We start from the raw sequence: 11,672 nt of genomic DNA, 5'->3' as shown, positions 1-11,672 counted from the left end.
AGCCCTAAACTCTAGGAAGTTAGCTAAACTCTCAGAAGTTAAGCCATCTCGTCGGAAGTTTGGCTCTCAGAGATTTTTTTTTGTCGGAAGTTAGCTTAACTTCCTAGAGCCCTTTAGAAAGTTCTCTAACTTCCTACAGCCAAAGAAGCCTCTCAAAAGTTAGTAGGTTCTCGGAAATTAGTAGCTTCACGCCGTCAGCGCCGTCAGCTGACTAACTTCCTACGACTGATTGTAGCCCTAGGAAGTTAACTGGCTAACTTCCTACGGCTGACTGTAGCCCCTAGAAAGTTAGCTAGCTAACTTCCTATGGCTCAATTGGCCTCTAGGAAGTTAATTTGACCAGCATTACAAATGTTGTTTATTTTTATTTTACACCACATTCCACAACATAACAAATATATCAATAGCTATATAGCACAACATATTTTCACATAAAACATCTCACACACAATCACATAACAACATTTAAATCCATAGTCTCATCAATTACATCACAAAAGTCTCATCCATAGTCATAATAAGATACATCTCATCTAGTACTAATAAGAGACAATATCTCATACATAGTCATAATAAAAGTCTCAAGTATCAGAACACAATAACATGGAAGCTCACGGTCGCCGATCATCATCGGGTTACAGTGACGAGTGATGGTCGATACCTCCACTAGTGAAGAGGGTTTCGACAAAGTCTAACCCGTCTTCTCGTTCATACGTCGGCAAGGTAGCAGGAGGGGTCTAATATACATGTACAAATGGTATTTGTTGAGTTACATCATAATATAACTAACAACAAGTAAATGATGATGAATTTGCATACCTGATGTTCGGTAGGTGGAGGTGAAGACCAAGGATACTGTCAGTTTTTGTTTGCTTTCTTCCAACTTGGCAACAACACTAGTCAACTCCTCTTGAGAAGTACATAAATACTGGGTTAGTTTACTATTACACGACAGCTAGGTACACATAATAGAACAAAATATAGTATCAGACTATCGGTATGCCATGTGTTGGCAGTGCCACTGCAAGAAACAATCGATTTACAGTTTCACAACATAATGAACATATTATTGCCACAAGGCATTCACCATTTTAACTGAGATTAATATTAACTTATTTGATGATCTAGGGTATAGAACAAAACTTAAAATATTGGTAAAGAACTTTCAATTAAGAACACAAGTACTACTAAAAGATGGAACCCCCTCAAAATTACCGTCTACAAAACAAGTACAAAATACCTTTCAGACGTTTCTGTTCAGCTCTGTTCTAGGCACTCGAATCTCTTTGTTTTTGATAGTTCCCTGCTAACTACATGTGTTTCAAGTGAAGATTATCTACTGCACGCATCACCACGTGAAGCTTGGATAACACATCATTGGTAGCACTGTGCAATTGTCTGCTGTGTTCTAGAGAACATGAACAAATTAAGGAAAATTTTAGCGTACCTTAAATGACACATGAAATCTATTCTACAACAGAAAATATGGAGCAGAACAAACCATTTTCTGGCAACTTTTTGAGAGCAGCAGAAACAAACTCGTTATTCGCATGCCATGGACCACTTGATGGAAGGAACATCTTCTCCAGAATATCAATTGTTGTTGATTGTTCTGAAGAGACGTCATTTCCTAGTTGACAATTGGAAAAACCTGAACTTTTTGTGGCACTGGCACCAACCTCTAAAAGTCCATTTAAAAAGCCTGCTTCTAGGCGAAAGCATATACCATCTGACAAATAAGACGTGCATTTATATGAAGGACAAAATGAAAAATAAGACACATCTAAAGTAGACAAGCTAAATAAGCAAGGGCTATATAGTAGTCTGCTATTCGAATAAATAATTTATTTGTTAACAATCATCAATTGAGAAGGCAGGCCTGGTGCAGTGGTGAGAACTGTCTCACTGAGTCACCAGGTCACGGGTTTGAAGCATCCTCTAGGCTTGCCTCGGTTTATTCTTTCACCATACCCCACTTGTGTGGGAGCCTCCAGCACTAAGTCTGCCCTTTAACAATCATCAATTGGTAAATAGCTAGTTCTGGAGATATGCATGTAAATCCCTTGTCATCATAAATATAATTTCAAAAGGAGCATAGAACTACAAACACCTCAAATAAAAAATGTTTCAAATTATTACTACTTCAATCCATTAGTAGAAAGAAGTATAAGCCAACAGCAGCCAGCTACATCATAGAATCCTTCCATGTATGGTTCTACAACAATGCAATATCCAATATATTCGTAATTCCATACCCTTCCGTATATTGTTGTTTCCTGTACTGCAGCTTGAATGTGAAGATTCACTTTTGCAAACAGAAACTATACCCAGCTCTGCTGCGAGCAGACAGACATGGCGACGTGCGAGGCAACCTTTGCTGCTGTGGCAACAAAGACAGGGTAGGACTGAATAACAATTAAACGTACATGAGTGTATTGACTACCTAGTAAAACAGAATTCAAACAAGACAAACCAGGTATATAATACAGTTTGCTTGCCCATATCAATGTGTCAACACATTTTCAAATATGTAACATAGTCTAAAACTATTCAACAATGCGAAAGATAGATACAAAATCACCTAAATAGAAAAGCATATAATGCAGGGCCCAATAAAATTACACAAATAATGAATGTTGTGGTCATTGGAGACAAGGCTGTGAGGAAGCGATTGATGAGACACCCATTAGTCAAAGTACAGCCTCGTACTATGAGACCACTGCATTTGCTCTAGGGCCCCAACATCCGAGCACCCCACAGAGAACCTATGGGTATTTCAAAGCTAAAAGGAGAGCTTCCCCCAAATGGCATGGAACCCTTAAGACATAAACAACAGAAGCATCAAATACAGAGCAACCTAATATCGCAGCTGCAAATTTGTGTGCCAGGTTATCATGCATACCATGCCATTAAAGGGAACATCACATTGTTATTAATCATAAGACATTTACATTACCCTTATAAACACTAGGTAAACATGTCTACTAAAGCTCCTTCGTATTACTAAGTTTACCATACTCACAGAAAAGAAACTCCAAACAATCAAGTTAATCCTTGCTGATTTTTGGACAGCAGAACAACAACTATTCGTTTAGCTCATAACTCACAAGATATTCATGCAAAAATAGTAAACTAGGACTTTATGGAAAGCTTATAAAGTCTTCTACATCTTTTTTATTACAATCAGAACAAGATTCGACCTTTAGAAAGGTCAAACAGTGCTAAACATAAATTCTGTCCAGATTTGGACAGAATTCGACTACTTACTTCAAAAATCCATAACTGGAGTTTCAGGCATCCAAATCAGGTGATCTTAAACTTTTTAGAAAGATAATATAATTGTCTACAATTCATTTATAAATATCCCAGGTTAATTCAATATATATCAAGGTCAGAAAACATGAGAAAGATTCTGCTGTCCAAATTTGGACAGATTCAGAGATCGCACTTCAAACAGCTGTCACTTAACTTATAGATCACCAAAAAGGGTGATCCAAGACTTTTTGGAAATATTAAGAAAAGTACTACAATTATTCTATAATTAGTAAGGGCTGATTCTTAGTTTAGCTTAGCCAAACAGTCCAATTTTTGAAACCTGTACAGAATTTGGACAGATTCTGAAACTGGACTTAAGAAAATCATAACTCCTAAACTACTAAACCTATGGCCATGAAATTTTTACACAAGTAAGATAAAGAAGTTATATACAACTTTTCTATATAACATTTCTACATAAAACATGGTTTACTTCATTGAACTAGCTGCTTACGAAACTGGACATGCAGTCCCAAACAGCAAGCTTTCCATTTAGCTCCTATTTGGTTTTTACAATTATCATGTGCTTGACACTTTCTAATCGCATATATAGATTTCTGCTATTCTATAGCCATGAATCCATTTACTTCACATAATCTAGTATTTTAAACCTACTCTGACATTATGCAAACAAAGAATCAATTTAAGTACACTATGCATACACATATATCCATCCAAGCACATTCCATACAATATCATCACCAAGAAGAACTCATTTTTATTACACTATGCATATAAAGTCACTCTCTCTATTCACCAAATATATCACATACAACATACCATCACAAGGACAAAAGGAAAAAGAGAGAAACAAGCATTACCTGACAACAACCCATATTCACCTTGAACCTTTGATTAATCAACATGATAGAAGATAATGATGACTAAGACTGATCTTCAGCTTCATAAAACAATTGGCTAATTTACTTGCAATAACACTACCTCCCTTGTGCATTCCTCGGCACAACACTACACTATATGCCTATCAAGAGTATTCATCCCATAATCCTGTAATAACCCATCTAATATTATATCAAATCATACATCTACCTATCAAACACGCATATAACCATATCACGACATATAAGGAGTCATTTCATCAAAAATTCGTATCGAAGCTAATCCTAACAACACTCTGAAACATAAACGACATACCACTTAATTTAATCTTTTTTCTACGAAACTCTGATCTACACCCAGACACACAATAACAACTTCAAGCTATAGGTACCGGGTGGGGAATGAATGGAGAAGGAACAACGAGTCTCACCATGATTAAACCAAACTGCGGATGCGATGATAAATTCTGATTCAAACATTTCGTCAAGCACAAGGTGTGTGATGCACTAGAGTTCCTTTCTTCACCACCTCCCAACTCACACAAAAACATACGTATAAACAACAGTAAGGATTTGATACCGGTAGGGAAATGAGTAGGACAAGAACTACATGGCCTCACCAGAACTGCAATAAGGCGACGACGCAAGATGAGAGTGCCGCGACGGCCCAAGACACGACAAGTCAGGGGTTGGGGCGAGCTGCAGGAGCAAGGGAGCGGTCTGCAAGCACGACCGAAGTTGAAACCGAGCAGAGGATGGGCGAGCTCGGACCTTCCTGGTGGTCGGTGAGTAGGGAGGGAGCGCTGGCGAGCTAGAGTACTGGGCTTCGAGCGCAGGAGCAGAGAGGGAGGCGCTGAGAGGGAGGAGATGGAGGAGAGGCAGCCATGGTTTGGAAGCCAAGGGAGCAGGGATGACCGGTGAGGGGAAGGCGCAGCCAGCCGCCTGCGTTGGAGAGCTCGCGGCCGACGGCGACCAGCAGCCAGGGCCGACGAGGTGAGGGCTAGAGCGAGCGGCTGAGATGGGCTTGGTGAGGAGCGGCTTGGGGAGAGAAAGAGACGTGAGGGAGAAGGGGATTTGGGAGGGGCGACGGGCCGACGGCTCTCTACTGCAGGAAGAAGGGCAGAGGGCTGCTGCCTGCTGGCAAGAAATTCCAGAGAGCTGGAGATGGGTGCGGTGGATAAGGCTGAAAGCCTGGTCGGCATGAGACAAGGAGAAAAGGGCAGCGGAGAAAAAGAAAAAATGGCTTTTTCCTCTTCAAGTTTTGCTTTTAACAAGAGCAAATGTATAAATCCCGATTATGAGATTTGGGTTTTTACGAAGTGTAAACATGTCAAACCAAATTAATATGGACAAGGATATTTTAGACAGGTTTTGCTTTGCTTAGAAACCAGACAAAAAATTATCTGGTAAGGAATAGATTTATTACCAGGTTAGGGTTTTAGTCTGATGTTGACGGATCAAACTAAACGATATCGGATTCGATGTTTTAATAGACATTCGATTTAGTTGAACTTAAACGAATTTCGCCGCTACCTGAATATTCGACTAGAAAACAGCTCAATTTATAACTCTACGCCTGGTTTTCTTGATACGAATTGTGGTCAAAATTATAAAATCGAATTCTCATATTCGCGTACTACATCGATCCAAATAGCATAGGTTCAACATCTTGAAAGATTTCTAAAATCCAAACTTCTCTATAATTTTTGGACGGCTTAGATAGACAGAGACAGATACGTATCAAAATCGGGATAAACAAATATGATTAGAAGTTAGTGTCCATTTTATTTACTGATATCCCACGCTTCAATCCATTGTTGTTGTTGAACGAGAGATAAACACCTAGGGTGTTAAAATTAGGTAGATACGCAGGTTAAGATAAAAATATAACTTCCCAGAGTAAAGCCGTAGAAAGCTAGCGGCTCGTTTGACCGCACCCGTGGATCAGCAACTGAAAGCTAACTTCCTAGAGGAGACCGTAGGAAGTTAGCAGGAGAATCTTACTTCCTAGAGCAGGCCGTAGGAAGTTAGCTTTTCGTAGTCAAAAGCTGAAAGCTAACTTCCTAGAGGAGGCCGTAGGAAGTTAGCATGTGCAGCTAACTTCCTAGAGGCGGCCGCAAGAAGTTAGCGGCTCATTTGACCGCACCCACGGATGAGCAACTGAAAGCTAACTTCCTAGAGGAGGTCGTAGGAAGTTAGCTGTGCATGCTAACTTCCTACGGCCGTCTCTAAGAAGTTAGCGGATCGCTTGACCGCACACACGAGTCAGCATGTGAAAGCTAACTTCCTACAGCTTTTATAAAATACCGTAGGAAGTTATGTTTATTTCCTAGAGCTACCAGTTGCCTCTCGGAAGTTATTTATTTCCTACGTTTGTTATAAAAGCCGTAGGAAGTTAGAAAACCGTAGGAAGCGTATGATTTTGGTGTAGTGCCTGGCCCGCTGGTCAGTGCGCGCCCGCGCCCGCACGCTCGCCCGTGGTCTAATCTCGGTTGTTGATCGTGGATCTGACGGCTGAGGAGACCCCGTACTCCTTCGCGTGGTGGTTTTGCTAAAGAAACCCTCGGGTTTCCAAGAATCAGCCCGCCGTCCCTTGATTTTGCACGCAGGCCCCTGGACTCTTATAAACAGACCCCTGCCCTTTTAAATAATCATAGATTTGGACTTAATTTTGTATTTCAAACTTCAAAACTTGTTTATTTCATATTTTTTCATATGAACTCCAAATTGAGTGGTTCAAATTGCAAAATGTTCATAGAAATATTCTTTGTTCAAATAAATTGTGTTCATCCACAGTCTGTGCACTTTAATTTTATACCTAGACTATAGGTTAGTTTAGGTAATAATTTATTTGTTTAATAAAATAAATGAAAAGGAAACCCTAATGGTAATTAGATGTTTAATGTTTGTGAGATTAATAATATGCCATGTGTGAATTGATCCCTGGTATAATTTTTTGTGTGTCACTAAAATTAGTAGATCTAAGTTATGTAATCCATAATGCCTAGGGAATCATTAATCTCTAAAATATACTGATCCCTAGCATTTAGGTTTACCTTTTGAGTTTATAATGTCCTATCAAACTTGTGTCCACTTGGTTGCTTATGTTTGGTGTATTGTTCATTTGTTGTTATCCAAATGTATTGAATGTATGATCGCTTTATTTAGACAACGACCAGCATGTGGTTCCTGAGTGTGTTGCCGAAGATCTTCCTGAGCAACAACCTGGTGAAGGCAAGTGTCCTCTGACCTATTATGTCATATTTACTCTATAATTCACTGTCCTGCATTACATTATTGAAACCTAAGGATTGACTAGTCTGTATTTACTTATCCTTGTTTACCTTTTAGGTTATCATGGTTAGTTTTATGCTATTGCTTTAACTTAATCAATGAACATAATGTGAATATTTATGATACGATGATGTTATCCCGATGATGATCTTGTGATAATTTAGGGGACTCGGGCCATTTTCCTGAGTACCTTTAGTTTTTCTTAGTGGCAAACCCCCAGTCAGTTGTCTGTGTAGGCCTTATCTGCTACGTTACGTATTTCCGCACTTTGATGATATTAATGACTATGCTATGTATTAGACTCTATGGATGTCTTAGACATCCTATTGTAATAAAAGTACCTTTCCGCTATTTACTTTGAGCAATGTGTGATGATGTCCAACTATGTAATCACTGTGTACGTGAGTTTCTGATCCTGGCACGTACATGGTTCACATTCGGTTTGCCTTCCAAAACCGGGTGTGACAATCTTGAGTTGGGAGCTGCACCATATTTGAGGAAGAAGGTTGATCTTACACTAGTTGTTCATGTGGTTGCACATCGCCTATCGCCATAGTCCTCATTGCGTCCGAAAGAACCTCATGTTCATCTATGTCATTAAGATCTCTTTGAGATCCAATAGTCTCATCAAATACAACATCACTAGAGACTTCAACTAAACCCGAAGATTTGTTAAAGACTCTATATGCCTTTGTATTTGTGTCATAACCAAGTAAAAACCCTTCAACAGCTTTGGGAGCAAACTTTGAGTGCCTACCTGAAAGTGCATTCATCCCTTTTGTGAGTTTTGGTGATTTGGATAACAACACATTTAAAGGTCTAACGAGTTTGCTAAGTGTTGAACAGGAAATTCAGTATGATGAACATACTTGAATAGTGTATAATGATCAGTGAACAAAGGTTCAACACGAGGTTATATAACCAATGAGACAATGCAAATGGATATAATATGATCTCTATATTGGTTTGAATATATGGACAAGACCTGAGAAATCACTACATACATATGACCAGAATAGAGGACAAAGTGATTTAGAGGATTGGTCAAGCCAAAGAGAATAAGATATGAGGAATCGTGAATTGGCTTGACCATATTACTGCCAGTCCATATATGCTTCTATGAGAATCAAACTAGAGCTTGATTGATCTTGATAGTTATATCTAGAAGACATTCAAGCAAGGTTCACAATATTGAAGAAATGATTCTCTCAATGGATGCTCAATTTGATGTGACTCAAGAATGGCTTGATAGGGTGAAGATAGCAAGGAAAGGGCTTCGAGGAACTAAGCGAAGGTGAAGGCCAAGCGACGGCTTGTAGACCAAGCTACCATGGCTAAGGTGAAGAAGAGAGTACTTGCACTAAGTCGATAAACTAATCAGCTATGAAGAGTTATAACATGTTGATGCATCAGTAAGGTGACTTGAAGCCATGATTTGAACTCATATAAGGTGATATGGTACAAGTCACAGGGTTTGATTTGAGTTTGCTTCAAAAGGTGAGACAAAGATGTTTGTGATCCTTATGAAGCAATGCCATGGAGAAATCACACATGAGACACCAATGACTCAAGGAGTTTACTTCATTATATTTTATTTAACTTGAGTATAGGAATCGTCGTACTATAAAGGGGGATCCAAAAAGAAGGTTGGTGTTTGCCAAAGCTCAAACCTCTCTATTCAAAAGCTATTTTTGAAAAGCAAAAATCTCTTTAACGTTCTATTGTTGACCGTGGTTAGGGTTGAGAAACCTAGAGTGTTCTTGCTGAAAAGCAACTGAACTTCTTCAACTGCAGCTGAGCTTTCCAGCTGAACTTGACTTCAGCTGAGTTGAGCTTCTTCAGCTGCAGCTGAGCTTTTCAGCTGAGCTGAACTTCAGCTGAGTAGAGCTTTCTCAACTTCAGCTGAACTCAAATTCAGTTGTGAACCTCTTTGACCATACACCAGCTGAACTTGCCTCCGGGCAGTTGAGCTGGGGTTTTCTCTCCTAAACTCACTGGTCAAGACCGGTTGAACTGGTCCTGAGGGGCAGTTTAGCTGGTCTCTGACCCCTCTGACCTCTGATCTGCAGTCTGCCAGTCAGACTGGCAAACAGGTCACCAGGAGCTGTCAGGGGCGGTTCAACCGGTGTTGGTCAACTTTGACCAGTCTGCGGTCAGTCTGCGCGTCAGTCTGCCAGTCAGACTGGCAGACAGGCTGCCAGGGGCGGTTCAACCGCCCTAGGGGGCCGTTCAACCGATCTCAGGCAGAAAAATCTGCCCAACGGCTAGTTTTGAGCTCCACCTATATATACTACCTCCTACCTCTCTCCCCATAGCAGTGAGCACGATTTGAACTCCATTTCTAACCCAAGAAACACCTCCCTCTCTCTCTCACACACATCTCTTGCCTCTCCCATTTCAAATCTTTGGAGAGACATCTTTGAGTGAGCTTGAGAGCTGCGGTTTTGTGCTTCATCTCTAAATCTCTCTTGCTCTTCTTCTTGATTCGAGCTTTGGTACTACATCGAGTCCTTTGTGGATTCATTACTCTTGGAGCTTCTAGCTCCTAGACGACTAGGTGTCTCTTGTGAGTCTCCAAATCTTGTGGAAGACCACAAGAAAGTTTGTATTACCCGCTCGTTTGAGCAAAGATTATTGTGTGGGCTTGACCTTTGTGGTCGGCAAAGGGAGGATTAGGGTTGAAAGAGACCCGGCTCTTTGTGGGCGCCTCAACGAGGAAGTAGGGCACCTTTTGTGGTGTGACCGAACCTCGGGATAAATCTTGTGTCTCTTGTGTTCTTGCTCATTGTGTTTGTTAGTGTTCTTCGTTCTCTCACCATTCCGTGGAAGATTGTTTATATCTTTTTGGTGTGTGGATTTTGAGAAGTGCCCTTCTCTGATCTACTACTTTGAACCCTGTGGATCATTTAGAACATCTCATTTCCAAAGTTAAATGGGTGAATTTCGAGATCAATTCAGTTTTACCCAGTTTGCTTCTAGTTTTTGTTGAAAAAGTTTTAACTTGCCTATTCACCCCCCCCCCCCCTCTAGGCAACTTTCAATTGGTATCAGAGCCTAATCCTCGTTCTAACGCTTAACCGCGTGAGGAAAAGATCATGTCGGGGGGACTAAGAAACAAAAGTGCTTCTAAGCTTGAAAAAGTTGAGGTTGCCTCGACTTTATCTTTTGGTGCAGATGTTGATCCTAGGGCAATAGATCTTGCCATGAGAATCGCTGAAAGAATGTTCCTCAAAATGAAGGAAGATGAGGCCAAGAACAAGATTGAAGAAGAAAATGATCGATGGAGACCAAACGACGAATCCACCTCTTCACAAGGTTCGTCTTTCAAATCCACTTCTCATATGTGCTTTATCGCTAATGGGAGTGACAGTGAAAGCGAAAGTGAGGATGAGGAGGAGCAAGAAAGTGATAGTGAAGATGAGGATGATCTTCAACAATTCTTCGCTCAACTAAGCAAGAAAAATCGGATGAGCTTGCTCAAACTCATGGAAAGAGCGGAAGAACAAAAAGAAATGCTTCATAAGCAAGAAGACTTCCTCATTAGAAAAATCGAAGACTTAGAGAAGTTGACCAAAGAGCATGAGAAGCTAAAGTGCTCTCATGATGATTTGGTCCAAAGGTATGAACACATTTCAATTGAGCAAACTAAAGCTGTTAACCATCCATCATATATTGCTCAATTGGAAAATAAAAATGTTGTGCTCAAGAACACAATAGAAAAGCTAAATATTGAAAATCTAGCTTTGCAAGAAAAACATGATATGCTTGTGTGCTCTCATAATAAATTGATGGATTCACATATCATGTTAGAAATGGCTCATGAGGTTGTGTTAACTAATTTGAAATCATACCAACCTCACATATGCACATGTACTCAAGTAGAAACTATATTATCATGTGCTAACAAATGTTGCTTTCAAGAAAGCCAATCTTCCATTGAACTAGACATTTCAGGAATTAGTGATATTTCTATCACACAAGAAAATAAAGAGCTCAAGGAAGAAATTGGAATGCTAAGAAGGAGCTTAACTCATTTGAAGGGAAAGTGTCATGCTCAACCTTCTCAAGGTAACCATGATAATATGGTGAAAAAGCTTGAGAAGGGGACAACCGTAGCATGCACAAAACCCCTTCAAAAGAATACTAAGCTTTCCAAGAAGGGCATGAGCAAAACCCATGGTGAGAAAATTAATGCTCATATGATTTGCTCTAATGATGTACCTA

At 40.0% G+C, this 11,672-nt stretch overlaps 1 long non-coding RNA gene across 1 annotated transcript; it reads right to left on the bottom strand.

The window, feature by feature from the left end:
- Positions 1–819: 819 nt before the first annotated feature.
- Positions 820–1,929, bottom strand: LOC103627128 (uncharacterized). Its single transcript, XR_002266746.2, has 3 exons — positions 1,502–1,929; positions 1,241–1,408; positions 820–909 (listed from the first exon to the last, which is right to left on the bottom strand). It is a non-coding gene; the product is annotated as an uncharacterized lncRNA (long non-coding RNA).
- Between the last annotated feature and the right edge of the window lie 9,743 nt (positions 1,930–11,672).

This window comes from Zea mays, chromosome 1 (assembly GCF_902167145.1).
Source record: "Zea mays cultivar B73 chromosome 1, Zm-B73-REFERENCE-NAM-5.0, whole genome shotgun sequence".
Taxonomy (NCBI): Eukaryota; Viridiplantae; Streptophyta; class Magnoliopsida; order Poales; family Poaceae; genus Zea; species Zea mays.
The sequence above is the reverse complement of the archived record's forward strand: the minus strand, read 5'-3'. Positions and strand labels throughout refer to the sequence as shown.